Source organism: Trachypithecus francoisi, unplaced genomic scaffold (assembly GCF_009764315.1).
Source record: "Trachypithecus francoisi isolate TF-2019V2 unplaced genomic scaffold, Tfra_2.0 Lachesis_group9, whole genome shotgun sequence".
Taxonomy (NCBI): Eukaryota; Metazoa; Chordata; class Mammalia; order Primates; family Cercopithecidae; genus Trachypithecus; species Trachypithecus francoisi.
In genome coordinates this window covers 52,853,790-52,870,547 of record NW_022681474.1, presented here as the reverse complement: position 1 = coordinate 52,870,547, position 16,758 = coordinate 52,853,790, and positions in this window count along the sequence as shown.

Genomic DNA, 16,758 nt, shown 5'->3' with positions numbered 1-16,758 from the left:
TAGGAGGACATTGTCCCTGTGCCGGCCACGGTGGGACAGGAAGAAACCAGTAATGCCAGCCCCAGTGGCACTTACTGTAGTTTTCCTCGGCCCAGGACTGAGCGTTTCCTGAAATGCAGGATGTTCAGTGCTAAAACCAGGAGGATTCAGGGTAGATGAAGATGGTCACCCTAGCCCGACGATGAGCTGAGAGCTGCATGTGCTTTCCACAAACCTTTTGCTCTTCACAGCACCCCGAAGAACGTTCATCATTATCTGCATTTTTCAGCAGAGGAGCCTGCCAAAACCTTGTACCTGTAGCAAGAAGCTGGCCCCAGAGAGGCTGACCCCAGAGGTGAGCCGGGCACAGCAACCCTAGCAGCCAGGAAGGAGGTAGTGCTGAGGCAACGTGCAGGAACCCCAGGGTCTCCAAGGTGCGAGGGGCTCAGCCACCAGCCTGAATCCACAGCTCTGCTTGCTGGGTCCACCTGCACTGGGCGGGTTAGGTCCACAGGAGGGGATCAGGGCTCTACCCACAGAGGCAGAAGCACACAGATCACAGCATTGCTTTAGCTGTGATGGTATCCAGCTGGATGTAAGCCTGCCAATGCCTCCCAGAGTCTGACCTACTGGAGGTAGGAGGTGCGGCATGGAGAAGGGCCATGGCGACAGGGGAAATGTTAGCAAGAAACCGAGTAGGTCCCGGGAGGCCAATATTGTGAGTCCTCTGGACTGAAGAACACCGGTTGGGAGATACTCTGTAGCCTGGAGCACATTCACAATGGTGGGAAGGAGTCAGGAAACACACTGAACTTCTGTGTAAACAATAAATGATGGGACAGAGTAAGTGAAAACAATCTACCTGTTAAAAAATCATGCCACCGTAATAAGTAAGTCTGGTTTCATAAAAGCTGGGCTCTGCTCAAGGGATATAGAATGTACTGGACATTCATCATTTTGCATGTCCCAAACAGCTCACCCTTCATCAAATAGCAAATCTCTCCACCACCAAGAGCCACACACCTCCTTCCACAATTGATCCAGACTTGGGCACCTGCCTCATGCCAGGCCAATCAGTCCACCTCTGGCATCCCCAACCTGGGCTGGCAGGGAGTCATGTCTTTCCTCCTTGGTTATAAACCATGGCGGAGAGGGCTCAGAGATGCTGGACTCATGACCTCCATACATTCACCCCCTCCACTATTCTGTCATAGGACAGAATGATGCTGATGCCTGAGACCAGAAGAAAATGTTTATGGCAGTAGCTGGAAAACTACAACCCACAGGCCAAATCCAGGCCACCATCATTTTTATTTTTATTTTTTATTTTTACTTTTATTTTTGAGACAGAGTCTCGGTCTGTTGCCAAGGCTGGAGTGCAGTGGCGCCATCTTGGCTCAGTGCAACCTCCTCCTCCCGGGTTCAAGCAACTCTCTGCCCCAGCCTCCCGAGTAGCTGAGATTATAGGCACCTGCCACCATGCCCGACTAATTTTTTGTGGTTTTGGTAGAGATGGGGTTTCACCATCTTGGCCAGGCTGGTCTTGAACTCCTGACCTTGTGATCCACCCGCCTTGGCCTCCCAAAGTGCTGGGATTACAGGCGTGAGCCACCACACCCGGTCCATCATTTTTGTATATAAAGTTTTATTGGCACACAGCCATGCCCATGCATTGACATATTGTATATGGTTGCATTCACAGGCACAGTTAAAACCATATGGCCCACAAAGTCTGTAATATTGACTGCCCGGCCCCGAGAGCAAACATTTGCTGCCTGTGGGTCCACATGGCAGTCAGAATGTTGATAGGGCTACCTTACACATCACTCTCACTTTATGGTAGCCAAGCAGTAATTACATCGTCAATTAACACCAAAGCTGTTTTCATTCTGAAGAGGGAGAGAGGGGAGAAGAAAAGAAGGAAAGGAGGGAGAGAGGGAAGAGGAGGAAGGGAGGGAAGAGGAAGAAGGAGGAGGGAGGGAGGAAGGAGGAGGAGGGAAGAGGACAGGGAGCGAGAAGGAAGGAGGGAAGGGGTGGGAGGGAGGAAGGAGGAGGAGAGAAGGGAGCAGGAGGAAGGAAGGGAAGGGAAGGAAGGGGAGGGAGGGCAGGGAGGGAGGCTAACAATGTGGAAGTCCCTACTTTGAGTTTTCCAGAAGGCTAGCTCACCCCTTCCTCTAGGCAGTTTCGTTATCTCAGCCAATTAATCCTTCATTCTCAGTTGTTCCGGTTTAGCTTTGGCTTCTGTCGTCAATGATGTCTGAGTAAATCATGGAGGAGTAGCAAATCCTGCTAGAATCATAGGAAACTGACAATTGCTCAGAGCTGAGCATTTCCCGCTGTGAACTTTTCCACCCTCCTGCCTCATGATCGGGGCTCAGAAGGGAGGCCAGAGAAAAGAAGGGGTTGGAGGGGCTTCACGCCAACGAGGGCATCAGCCCCCTGTGTCATGGTTCCCTTCCTCCCCTCCCATGGTCCTGCAGCAAATCCCCTAACTCCCCAGGCACCTTCCATGGGAGAGACTCTCATCAGCCACTGTCCCCCCATGAGCCTGAGGCAGAGGACAGCCACCTGCAGGACAGCTTTACAAAGGGCTGCCTGGAGCAAGTCCCATTCTAAGGGGGAAGGAAAGGGCTGTGGAGGCAGTGGGGAATTCTGAGAGGGCTCCTGGGGGAGACAAACTTGACCCTGGGACTTGCAGGTGGAGAAGATTCAAGGGTGGGTCTGGGGGATGACATGTCAGCCTGAGAGAATGGCTGAGGAGGCCTGTGCTTGGGAGGAAGGGGTATGTGGGCAGGAAATGAGAAGACACTCAGGTGCCTAGAAGAGAGGTGTGGAGAGGAATAGGGACCATATGTGGGCATCTGACACAAGCGTCATGCCACGGAAAGGAGACAGGTGGGGTCCCACAAGCAGGAATGTGGCAGAGGCACCTCTGTCATGAGGAAGATTGCCCTGTGGTCTTGAGGAAGGAGCCTGAAGAAGTGGGTCTAGCATAGGGACCAGCAGCAAGAGAGCATCAAGACCTGGATAAGAAAGTGTCCATGTGCAGAACAGGCAGAGAGGAGTCCAGGAGACGAGCTTCACAGGACCGGCAGCTGGCTGGGGATGAGGGGAAAAGAGGGAGGAGCCAGCCATGAACCTTCCGCTCCACGGTACCATCACAGTATGGGAGCAGGCACAGAAGGAGCAGCAGAAGATCCCTGGAAGCAAGCTTGGCATCCCAGAGCCATTGGGGAATGCCAGCCTGAGGTCTGGCTGGAGATGCCGGATTGGGAAGTGGATGGAGACGTTCTGAAAGAAAAGGCGAAAGATAAACAGAGAATCCTGAGCTCAGAACTTAGCAAGAAATGGAGCTGTCAGCCCAAGAGACCAGAACTGAACCCTGTCCATAGCCTTGAGGGCTTTTAAGTAGGTGCGAGATGAGGGAGATTTCAGCCTGCACCTTGACTACAGCCTTGAGAAAGACCCTGAGCTCAACCACAGCTGAACCACTAACCTACCGAAGCTGTGAGATAGAACTCGTGTGTTGTTTTGAGCCATAATAAGTTAGGGGATAATTTGTAACTAAAACACATTCCCTCTTCTCTCATCTTCATCTCTCCTCTTCCTCTTCCTTCTCCTTTTTTTTCTCTTCCTCCTCCTCTTCCTCCTTCTCTTTCCCCTCCCTCCTTCTCCTCCTTCTCTTCTTCCTGCTCCTCTGCCTTCTCCTCCTCTCCTCTGCTGCCTCAGTTTCCTTCAGTTACAGACAGGTGTCTCTGTATTACAGGGACCTTGGCAGCACCAGCCAGGTCTGGCCACCTGACATTACTCCACCTCAGCAAACTGAAGAGCAGGGCTCTCACCACCAAGTCTGTTTAGGAGAATCCTATAGAACAATGATAAACCCAACTTAGGATTTATCCTGGGATTCACTGTGGCTGGGGGAAGGTGTTAGGACTGGCAAGGTCATAAACCAACCCCCTGGCATGGCACTTAGGCAGCCTCTCAGACAGGCAGCTCCAGTGAGCCTCATGTGTGGTTTGGGGAAAGTCTTCTTCCACAGAAAGGAGAGAGCTGTTTCAAAAAGAAAGAAGGCAGGAAGCCATGCAGGCAGACAAAACAGCTAGTGAGGGGTGGAGTGGCAAGGTGGAGGGTGGGGTAGGGGAGACTGGGGCGAGGCGCCAGGCCATCAGAGTGCCCAAGGCAGAACTCCAGGATGAAGGGCTGCCCGGGGCAGAGGGGTGAGCCACTGTGTCCCAGAGACAGAGGGTGGGTGAGAAGAGGAAGGGTACATTCCACCTGCTGCTCAGACCTCATGGGGAGGCGGCAGTGTGGGGAGATCCATTGACAGCTGAAGTCACCAAAGAAAAAGGAGATTGTGATGCCTTCCAGCTCATGGAGTGGGCACTGCAGCTGGCCAGCACCGAAAGCATGGTTGGGGAGGCCAGACCTCAGAGGGGTTCCCAGACATGCTCCACCTTAAGTGACCCTGAGCAGTCCCCGGCCTGTTTGTTGTCTGCACCATGTGAGGTAAGGGGCAATTCAATGGCAGCAACAGCTGCCAACCCTTCCCTGCACTGGCAGCCTCATCTCCCCAGGTGGAAAGTGCCCATGAATCTCAGGAGCCAGTGGGAGGGGTGCCCTGCAGGCTTGCACACTCGCTCGGCCAATGTCTGCCAGGCTGCCATGCCAGTTTCCTAACACTGCAAAACACACGTCCACAAGTTTAGCAGCTTAAAACAGCACACATGTGTTATCTCACAACTTCCAGGGACCCGGAGTCTGGGCACAGCTTGGCTGGGCCCTCCAGTCAGGTTCCCGCATGGCTGCCATCCAGGTGTTCTCCAGGCTGCAGACCTTTCCAGAGCCCAAGTCCTCCCTCTCCCAAGCCCCTAGCAGCTATAGTACAAGGGTCCCGCTTTCCTGTGGGCTGTCATCAGGGATGGCTCCAGCTCCTAGAGACGCATGACAGGACCCTTTCTCAGGACACGGACAGCATGGGAGCCCTCTCTTCATAAAGGGCCTAGGCTGCCATTCAAGGGCTGTCACTGGATTAAGGCAGGCCCACTCAGGATAATCTTCCTTTTCATTCCATCAAAATCAGCTGCTTTGGGGCCTTAAATTACATACATACAAAATCTCATCACCTCTGCCATATAATACAAGCGAATCTCAGGAGTGACATGCGTCATATTCAAAGGCCCCACCCCAACTCAGGATGGAATTGCTATGGGCAAATGCACCAGGGGCAGAATTCTGGGGGCCACTTTAAAATCCTGCCCTGTGTCTCGGTCCACATTGGGTCCTGAGCAACAACAGGGAGTCAGAAAGATTCAGCGCTCGAGGCCCTTGCTGGCCTGATGCAGATGAGACGTGGAGACAGATTGTTCCACACAGTGGGACATATCTTATGAGAAGACATGACTATCTCTAAAATGCAGGGGCCAGTGCCTTGGCAAAGAATGAAGTCTTGGGGCTGGTTTTTGCAGGGCGCTTATTCACCTGACTCAGAGGGGCTCCCAGGCAGGAGAAATTGCTGGTGTAGGCATTGCCCAGGTCGCCATCCTTCAGTGAACTACCTTCACCGTGCCTGCCATCGCTATCATTTACTTAGCTGTTTTTTTAAAAACCCACTCACTCTGTTTTACTTAAATTTATTTTAAACAGAATCTTTAAATCTCAAGTATAAATGGAAAACCAGCATTCCTTGTTATAAATAGAAGTTAACCATAAAAATAAATAAAAGAAGCATGGGCTCATGAATTTCTTATGAATCTGCCAGCTGCTCTTCCTGTGGACAAGGGGAATCAGGAAGTGTGAGAGAGATGTTAGAGAAATGCCAGAAGAAGAATGACATTTTTCAGAAAGGTGGAAAGGGAATGAGGAAGTAAGCAGTTGTCATGTGGAGACACATGGCCACTCTAGGTGCCCGGGTCCTGCCATCTTACTTGCAGCGCCCCGGAACCAGACTCGGGGTAGAAAAATGAACATGGTGGGTTGATGAGGGCAGAACCTGGGAACATCACCACCCAGAAGGGGTGAGAGAGGCTGCTGGACAGAGGGGGAAGTTGACTAGGATGCGACGACAGTGGGGGCTGTGGCTGTTCCCACAGGCAGCTCTGGGACTGGGATGGCCCCTCAGTGTTGTCCCAAATTGAGACTAGGGAGCCCAGGCTTTTGTACTGCCGTGTGGTCCCAGCTGGGAGATGCAGCTGCCCCGGGGAAAAGCAGGCATGGCCGCGGGCAGGGCAGCTCCTTTAGGCTGCAGAGGACAATTCCTGGGGAGGGTTTCAGCCAGGAGCCATCAGCAGGCACCACCCCTGAAAGCTGGGAAATGGGGGCCTCAACCTTGAAGGGTAGAGCTGGGCAGCTCCATAGCATCCTCTACAGGCGTCCCTCTCCACAGCTGAATCCGTTTGTTTTGTATAATCCGGTCCTACCTGGGAACAGCTCCCCCAGGATGCTGCCTTGTCTCTTTTTTCCCAGGAATACTTATAAGAAGAAGAAGGTTAAAGGGGTGATCACAGTGCCTGTGCTGCAGCTGGGCTCAGGACCACGGGTACTCACCACCTCCCTCCTCTGCTACCCATTCTAGGTTCTCCAGGTTCTCCTCCACCTTGGCTAGTGCCTCTGCTGCTCCAGGGGCTCACACGGTAGGTGGCACAGACTCTCGCCCCAGAGAGTTGTCATGCCCTTCTCAAGCTGTGGCTCCTGGCCTTGTCCATTTGTCATCATAATTGGGCAGGGAGGTACCAAGAAATGATCTAGTAGATCACCTGGATGCTAAACACATCCTCCCTGCCCTAGTGTGTGACAGCACAGGTTTGATGACCTGTGCAGGATGGAGACTCCCCTCCTCCCCACCAGTCTCTAGACACAGGAGCTGGGAGGCTTGACAGCACCTGTCACTGAACATGAAAAGGGAATTTGCCATGTCCCCTGGAGGAAGCATTCCTCCTCTGGGCACCAGGTCCTTTAGACCCACTATGCTGAGCATTCAGGGAGCACAGATTCCCCGGGTGGGCCACTAAGTGTTACGATGAGCAATGCCACTCCTGTTTCTGTGCCTTGGTTCCTGGACCCATGATTTCTACTGACTGAGACACAGCAACACATATTGACCGTTGGTTTGGGGTGAGTATTGTGTTGTGGAGGATGGCCTCCCACCCTCTCAGAGCATCCTCTCCAGATGGTGCTTCAGCCGCACTTTCCAATACTCTATCACGGGGATGTGCCAGAACTGGTAAATCCCATTGACCTGTGTTCACTGTGGTGCCTCCTTTGCTGCGAGGTGAGTTCCTTGGTCCCATGCTCTGTCACACAGGATCCTGAAGGAGGATATCAAATGCTTTCTGAGTTTTGTGATGCTGACTGAGACTCTGATGGCAAAAACAGCAAACTAAACCCAGAATATGTGTAGACTCCAGACCAGGTGAATCACTGCTCTTTCCAGGGTGAAAATAATCCAGTTAATCATCCTTCCATCAAATAACTCATGTGCTCAGCCGGGGACAAGCCATATCACAGGCTTGGTGTTGGTCTCCCTTGCTGGTTGGCTGGACACTGGGAAGTGGCAGAGCTAGATTGGCCCTGGTCAGTTGGCACTCATGCTGCCATGCTATCCACAGCTCCCATTCTTGCCATAGCAGCTCCAGGCAGGCACTCATTCTGACTGATGGCAGAGGCTGCTGATGTCAACTGACAGAGCCAGTCTATATCCTAGGTTGTTTAGTGCTTCTTCCACAGTGGGTGCTCTCTGGTGGACGCTGACATGCAATATAAAGATTCTCTCACTCCCTGCCGACTCCTGTAGGCTTACTCACATGCCTTGTCCACAGGCCTCCGTAACCCTCACATTTCAGATGTTTTCTTCCAGGCCCCAAATCAACTAACCAAGTCATTTCCTACTGCCCCAAAATCCCTCGGGTCACTTTTCTTTCCATATAAGGTGGATGACCAGCTGTACCCCCAAAGCTCTGCCCGTAAGGAGGATTTCCCTTCATTGTTACTATCTTTCAGGGTCATCCCTGGGTTAGGGTACAGTGCAACAAAAGTCCATTTTCACTTTATACCCATATACCAAGTCTACCTCTCCCTGTACCAAGTTCATACATTTTCCTTTTCCATGACCTTATCATAAGGGACCCCCATGTGGCCACAGGTATGAACTGAAAGAGAAGCACAGGTGCACAGTGGTAGATGGCATGGAGGTATGAGCTACCTGCTAGTGCAGCCTCGCTGCACCCCCTGGCACTGCTCATGTGCATCCCAGATGGACCACTTCCATCTTTGATGAGTTACTGCTGGGCCCACCCAAGCTTATGGACCACGTAGGCATGGTGGATCTACGAGAACACAGCTCATGACAGGCAGTTCTGGCTGCATGATCACCTGATGGCCCATAGTTAAGCTCTTCATCTTGAATGAAGCCCAGTATCAGGAGGTGCTTTTCAAAGGGCATATAATTCTGCTGCAGATGGCTTGGACTCCCTCCTATTGGACCTTGCCACAAATCCCATATGATGTCTTTCTTCCACAGATACCTGTAATACCACAGGTCTGACAGCTCCTATGATCCTAGCAGCTGGGCTGCTTGCTCACAGCCTGGACAGGTTGCAGGGTTCTTTCCTGCTCTGGGTCCACTCACAGCTGACATCCTTCTGTGTCCCTCTGGGTCAGAGTAGCATTTACAAAGATCGAACACGTCATCTCCAGAACCCAAAAAAATCTACCAGGAATTGTTTTATTCTTAGAGATGGTAAGTACAAGATACAATGTGTCTTCTACTTTGGAGGGAATGTTCCAAGTTGCTCAAGCCACTCATTACCTGATATGTTTGGATATTTTGTCTCCTCCAAATCTCATGTTGAAATGTGACCTCCAATGTTGGAGGTGGGCCTAGTGGGAGGTGTTTGGGTCACGGGGATAGATCTCTCATGAATGGCTTGGTGCTGTCCTTGCAATAATGAGTTTGTTCTCACTCTGTGAGTTCACATGAGATCTTGTTGTTTAAAAGAATCTGGTACCTCCTCCCTCTCCTTTTCATGCACCCTCTCTCACCATGTGATGCCTGCTCCCCCTTCACCTTCCACCATGAGTGGAAGCTCTCTGAGGCCCTCACCAGAAGTAGATGCTGGGGCCATGCTTCTTGTACAGCCTGAAGAACCATGAGCCACATAAACCTCTTTTCTTTATAAATTACTCAGTCTCACGTATTCTTTATAGCAACACAAATGGACTAACACACCACCTCATAGTCTCAATGATGAGGCAAACCCCAGAATCATCATGGAGTTCATCTCCCACTCTCTGGAGCACAGGCATCTTACCAAGGTCTCTAAAGTATTCTTACTGATTGCTGATTCCACTTCTTACTTATTCTTTCTGGTTAACACAATGTCATTAATACAGAGGACCAATGTTATGCTCAGTGGAATATCCAGATGACCCATGTCCATTTGATCCCTCATGACAGAAGTGGTATAGTTAACATGGCCCTAGGACAAGAAATACACATACTAGTAAATGTATACTGGGACCTGCCCCATGGGGATGAAAAGCGCTTCTGTGTTCTCGAATGGGATGAAGAAGAATACATTCACCAGGTCAGAGGTGGCATACCAGATTCCTGAAGCCATGTCAATCTGCTCTAGCCAAGATCCCACGTCTGGCTGTGGTAAGGGCTACTCACACATCGCTTGGTGAATTTGCAGTCATCACTGTCATTCTCTAGCATATGTCTGGTTTTCTGTAAGGGCCAGACTGGCGAATTAAATGAGGAGAGCGTGTAACCATAACAACTGCATCCTTTAGGTTTTTAAGGATGGCACCAATCACTACCATTTCCCTTGGGACATGACACTGATTTTGATTTATTAATCTAGCCAGGACAGGGATGAGAGAATGGTTTCAGACACTTCTCCTTGGACTCCTCTGCTATGGTAACTCTTATCCCACAAGTTTCAACTTGCCTTCCCCACTCTTCTAACTCTTGCCCTGTAAGCCAAAGAACCCATGTAAAGTTCTGCCAGCTACCAAGGATGTTTGTTGCAATTCTGTATTTGAGGAGTAGGGAAACCGCTGTGGATGAGTCCACAAGCCCAGTGAGCTGGGCTGCACCAGGATTCATTGAACATCTGGTTTCCACAAAATCCACTCTAGCAGGGGAGTTATAATGAGGCGTTGGGTCCTTGGTATCAATGTCAACCTGGACCATGTGTCCATTTATTCTTGACGTGTCTAGATGTTTCCCTTCCCTCAGGTTCAGTGGCTGCCTGAGTAAATGGTGATAGGTCCCTTTGGAGAAGGATAGGAAATCACCACCATCTATCCTTGCTGTGGTGTTTGCAGGCACCTTCCTTCTGAGGTCCCAGCCTCTCCCTCACTCAAAGTGTTCAGGTATAGAAACTGGCTCAAGCCCATCAAGGAAGTGTGACTATTTTTGGAGTGGCTGCCCTCGGCCTCATTTATCCATCCTTGATTTGTCTTAGTTTGTACAAATTGAATGGTGCTCTTGTGGGCTGCCCGTCAATATTACTCCCAGCGACTGCAGGTTTGATTAAACGTCTTCATAGCTCCCCATGAGTTGGGAACCCTGGCTGAAATCTGACCGCACCTCTCATTTTGATAAGTGCATCTACTTTGATTTGGACAGCAAAGTACTCCATTATTTTGGGATCCTTTCATCCTCATTTCTGCTAGGGAGCCCAGGTCAGTAACACTACCCTCTACTCTCAGCCCCAGCCTACAGATAGAAGCCATCCCTGAGCTTTGCATGTTGCTGTTGCCCCTCTCACCATTGGATTTCTTATCATTTTGGTAAATGGAGAGTCCTCTGAGTCCTTCCATGGAACATATAGGCTGGTGACTTTCCAGCCTGTGTACCATTTCTAATCCAGCATGTCTGCTCTCTGAGCCTTCAGTCCATTCTTCTATCACTTACCACAGCTATTTCAGCATTGACACGTCACTTAGTGCAGGCCATTGCTTTTTCCAAGTGTCTAAGGGCCAACCCATAAACATATCAGCCCCATACCCTAGGGCCCTTGCCACGGTGGAAAACCCGTATGGTGGAATCGTGCTCCTGGATTGACGAACTTTCCCTTATCCACTTCCATATCCAGTTCCCCTTGATTCAGCACCCTTGGGACCCATCCCAATCATACTCCCTCAGGTCCTGCTTATACACGGTGACTCTGCAGATCCTCCAGTCTACAGTATTCTTCCCTTTGGTGGGCCCGGTGTGTCAGGAGTTGGTTCCCGCCCGTGGGTTCCCGGTCTCGCTGACTTCAAGAATGAAGTCACTGACCTTCGCAGTGAGTGTTACAGCTCTTAAAGATGGGACGAACCCAGACAGTGAGCAGTGGCAAGGTTTACTGTGAAGAGCAAAAGGAAAAAGCTTCCACAGCATGGAAGAGGACCCGAGCGCCACTGCTGGCTGGGGTGGCCAACTTTTATTCCCTAATTGGTCCCCTCCCATGTTCCATTTCTGTCCTATCAGAATGCCCTTTTTTAATCCTCCCTGTGATTGGCTACTCTTAGGATTCTCCTGATTGGTGCATTTTACAGAGCACTAATTAGCGTTTTACAGTGCACTGATTGGTGCATTTTGCAGAGCGCTGATTGGTGCATTTTACAAACCTCTTGTAAGACAGGAAAGTTCCTGATGGGTGCGTTTTACAATCCTTTGGTAAGACAGGAAAGTTCCCCAAGTGCCCCCTTGACCCAGGAAATCCAGCTGGCCTCACCTCCCACCGGGACTTCCCTGGCTGGGCAAGGTGGTGACATAAGCCCAGGTTTCATCTGGCAGCCAGGGAACAGGTAAGGGTAGATTATGAGACGGGTGCATGCTACATCTTTATCATCTTCAAGCAAAGTGGGCAGAACCCACCTCCCCAGGCCCAGAGTGTTCAAGGAAGTATAGGGTTTTAAGACTCTTGAGTACATCCACCATGATGCCCCCACTCCAAGTCTCAGGGCCTGACACCTGACTTTAGCATAACAGACGTGCTGAGGTTAAGAAGGGCCTGAATTTGGCGTAACACAAGTGCTGGGGTTAAGAATCAAACCATTCTTGGAGCTCTGCTATCTTCATATGTAAGTCCTGAGCCCGGTCCTCAGCAGGACTGGCTGTAAGAATTGAGGGTTTCTTTATATGGTGTCATAATCCTCCAGTTCTCACTCTGCCTTGAATTAGTGTTTCATTGCTCTCAACCTTTTATTGTCTATCTCCAATGCATCCATGGCACTTGACAATCCCACTGTCTTCAGAATTATTCCTTCCCCTGAACCAATCTAACCCCTAAGAAAGTGACCCCTCCAGCTCACCACCACAGCATCAGGCTATGGGTACTCCAGTTACAGCAGCCGCAGAGTCCTCATTGCCACTGAATGTCAGATGATGAGTGCCTCAGATACCACCTTACAGCCCACTTCCTTAGATCACTCCTGGCATGAACTATCTCAGGTAGGGTAACTCAGGGTTGGGACTCTGAGATAGAAATTTGAGTGCAGAAGTGTATGGGAGAGTGCTAGGGGGACCACACCAATAAGGGAGTGGAGGGACCGGGATAACCGGCGGGAGAAGCTAAATGACACAGTGGTATAGACAGCCTAGGAGCCAGGTGGCCCTATGGTGCTTTCCAGGCCCCTGCACCTAGTCACTGGGTTTGGCTGTCCCTGGAGTGTGAGATAACTTGAGTGAGGCTGCTCCTGTCGACCTTCCTGAGGAAGGGCTCCACTGTGAGCCCTCAGCAGACAGAAGTCTTGGCAGCTGAGGCCATGAATGCCTGGGTGCTGGCGATAGGGGAATTAGCTACAGCCACCTTAAAGCCATGGGGAGGGACCTGGGATGAGAACTCAAGGAATGAAGTTGCTGTAAATTCTGGGACAGGAGAGGACGCACAGGAACAGAGGCTGGGGAAAGACTCCACTAGGACAGAGAGGCCAGATGGTTAGGGCTTAAATGCCAGGACAAGGACAGAAGGCTTTATCCATCCCATAAAGGAGAGTAGTCAAAGGTTTTGAGCAAGATTATTTGGGGCTGATAAGGAGACTGTGAAGCTACAAAGGGGTCCTAATTTTCAAAGTGTCCCCTTGGCTGCCTCTCCCATAGACTCCTCTTAACTAGCTGGCTCTCTCCTCTCTCTCTCTCTCTCTCTCTCTCTCTCTCTCTCTCTCTCACACACACACACACACACACACACACACACACACACACACACCACTGCCCTCCTCCCCCAAATCGGTTCCCTTCAAATTGTCACTCCCCACAGTGCTGCATTCATGCGTCAGTTCTAAATAGCTCCACTGTTCAGCTTTAACGAGAAGTAATACCAATTCCCATGTTTGCTCAGAGAGCACCATATTTCATCAAACCAGAGCCCATGCCGGCTCAGATTACTGACTGAGACAATGTTCTGTAATCCTAGTTTATTCACATGTCACGGGTATTTTAGCAAAACAGAAATGAATGGCCCCCACCACCCTAGGAAGTAACGGGAGAGTTGGGTCCCCGCCCAGGGGAAGTCATGCTTTCTCTTGCCACGGTTCTCAGAGGAGCTGACTTTGATTCTCTGAGCTTTTCCCAACTTTAAGAAAGAGAATATGGGCTGAGGAGGAGTCACAAAGTGGGTAGTTATTTCCCTATAAAATGTTAACTCCACGGATGGATTTTGCCAGAGCAAAAATAAAATCTGTCATTGATTATAAAGTCCTTTGTGCTTGTTATTTCACAGATTTATTACGCTCTGGCCCGGCGGCCTGGGGAGGCCCTGGGGTTCCTGTCTCTAGCGCCCCACAGCTCATTCCCCAACGGGAACAGGGACTCACTTGCATTTCTTTTGTCCTTAAGAGCCAGGAGCTTTGAAAATCTAGATGAAGAGCTGTGAATCATCCTCCCAATCTTTGGACAAGAATCCGTAGACACAGACAATAACAGCATAACAGTTCCTTAGTAGAGGTCTATGACTTCCTCATCAAGGAAACATTCCCTTTCCTTTTTTTTTTTTTCTTTTTTTTTAGTTGCTGGCACTGTGCACTAAGAAACGAATTTCCTCTACAGAGTAAATTCTCTGCAGAGAACAGCCAGGCTTGAACCTCTCACCAAATCTGCCAGTCTGGGTCCACTTTAAATGTGCTACAACTTCTTTCAAACACACAGTAAATGAAAAGACTAATCCCAATGATCAATGCAATTTAATTAGTATCATCTCACTTTAAAATCTGGCCAAGAATCCTCCTACTAGCCTGCTCTTGTCCCCATCTTAGAGTCGAAAAAACTGACATCCAGAGAAGGCAAGTAACTTGCTTAACATCACACAGCTAAGTAGCAGCGAAAACAGGGACATGAATCTAGTCCCAATTGACTCCACAGGGTCATGGGAACCCCCTCACTTCCAAGAACGTGTTAACATGGGGCCACAGAACCAGGAGGAGAGTACAGGAGCTGCAGCAGAGCCTGGAGGCCAGACTTCTCACTTAAAGAAGAGGCTCCCAGGATTCCACAGAGGCAATGGGGCTGCCCCAGGGTTACAGAGCTAGTTAGAATCACACACTAGCTCTGCTACAAATTAACTGGACAATATCATTAAACAATCACTTGGGAACATTTATTTGGGGAGAGATTCTTGATGAAACCAAACGAGCTTGCTTTTCAAAAGTACCCAGGGTTTGTTTTACTTCCTTACTTTGGTGCAGACCTTCATAACTATGGAGTCTCTTCACTCCTTGCTCACGACTTTCTGAGCTGAAGAAAACCCTGCTATCCCAGAGTGCACAGCAAGGAGGCCTAGAGGACTGAGGGCCCCAAAACTACTTCTCATCTGTCTGGAGAGAACACTATTCACTTCAATCAGCAAGTTCAAGGCTTCAGCACCCCTGGTAATTGCAGTGTACGGAACTCCCAGAACCACGATAATTTTGCAGGAAGCTGTCAGAAATCACAGATCTGAGGACTTGTCTCCACAATCTGCCATCTCAACTCTTATTTTGAGCTGTGGCCTGAGCTATTAAAAACAAAACATTCTCGTGGGCAAGCTCCACAATTAGCCTCATTTCCACACTAGAAAAACTGTTCTGCATGAGCTGAAATTGCACAGAGATTGTTTCTTGTCACAGTGATGCTGTTTCAAGGGCCGTGCTGAGAGCCAGCGAGGATGTGACCCAGTGGTAATCTGAATTGCTTCACCAAACACATTTTTATCCCATCATCTCGGCTACATGAAAGGGGGCCACAGTGCTCGTGTTCAAGACTTTATAGTCCCGCTGTTCGGCAATAAAATGAGGCAAGAAATATTAGCCGTCCCTGGCTGATGCCTTAATTCTTTCCCAACAATGTCAGAGAATCTGTACCCTACAGGTTTTAGTGCTGGCTAAAGCCTGACCCTCAGGCTGGCTTGAATGGAGCGGGAATGAGTTAAGGAGAGCCAGAAGGCTTTAATGGACACCGATTCCGAATAGCCCAGCTTGTGCGGGCCTCCTGCGGACTCACCCTCCTTTTCACAGGCCTCGATTGTGTATGGCCCCAGCAGAGACAAAACTACCCATGAGGAGAGGTTACCCCCAGCCGGTGCAGGTCACAGGCATTCTGGGGGGGAAGGGGAGAAGAGGACAGAGGGGAAGTGAGGGGCACATGGAGAAGGAGGGAAGTGGGGGTGGGAGTGGGGGAAGGGACCACTGAAAGATGGTCTGATCATTTATAAGGAGAGATTCACTAAGTCCCAGGCTGAGACCCGATCATCTCACCTCCAGGCAAACCATTTTTGAAAACTGGTTCAGAACAAACGGGAGTTATCCTAATGGGAAGGTGAACACACTGTGATGTAGTTTTCAAAATAAATAAAATGCTTTTCTCTGGTTTTCCAAAAGCTACAAGTCTGAAGTTCAGAAGCTCTTAATAGGATGGCCTCTAATTTGACACTGCAAGATTTTAAAAAATTACAAATGGGTCGTGTTTTACACACCAACAGCAGCTTTTTCCAGCAATTTTTCAATTATTGCATTGTGAGCCCTCCAAGAAAAGTAACTATTTTGGCTCACAGAGCCCAAAGTTACCAAGTAGAGGGAACAGCCTGTTCACAAGTTTGCAAATAGTCCTTTGAAATGTAGCATATGGGGGCCGGGCGCGGTGGCTCAAGCCTGTAATCCCAGCACTTTGGGAGGCCGAGATGGGCAGATCACGAGGTCAGGAGTTCGAGATCATCCTGGCTAACACGGTGAAACCCCGTCTCTACTAAAAAATACAAAAAGCTAGTCGGGCGAGGTGGTTGGCGCCTGTAGTCCCAGCTACTCGGGAGGCTGAGGCAGGAGAATGGCGTAAACCCGGGAGGTGGAGCTTGCAGTGAGCTGAGATCCGGCCACTGCACTCCAGCCTGGGTGACAGAGCGAGACTCCGTCTCAAAAAAAAAAAAAAAAAAAAGAAATGTAGCATAGACTGTATTTGGGAGCTTTCTGGAAGAACATGGGCTTGACGTGGTCCTTTCCTTCCCTCTCAAGGGTCCTTAAACTTTTTAGGTGGGTCTTGGGCCCCTTTCTAAGTCTAGGGAAGCCAGTGAACCCCTTCTTAAAAGAATATTTTTAAATGTATAAAATTAAATATGCAGAGTTACAAAGGAAGAAATTACATTAGAATATAGTTATCAAAAACATTTAAAAACAGTTTTGCAACATAGTAACTATATTCCTTTTTGTTGACTAGCAGTAGGCCTACCTGAAGTCGTAATGAGCAAACATGATACGTTGATAAATCTGCAACCACTCTCACGTGATATGAAAATATCTGTGGATGGTGCCTATTGGTGA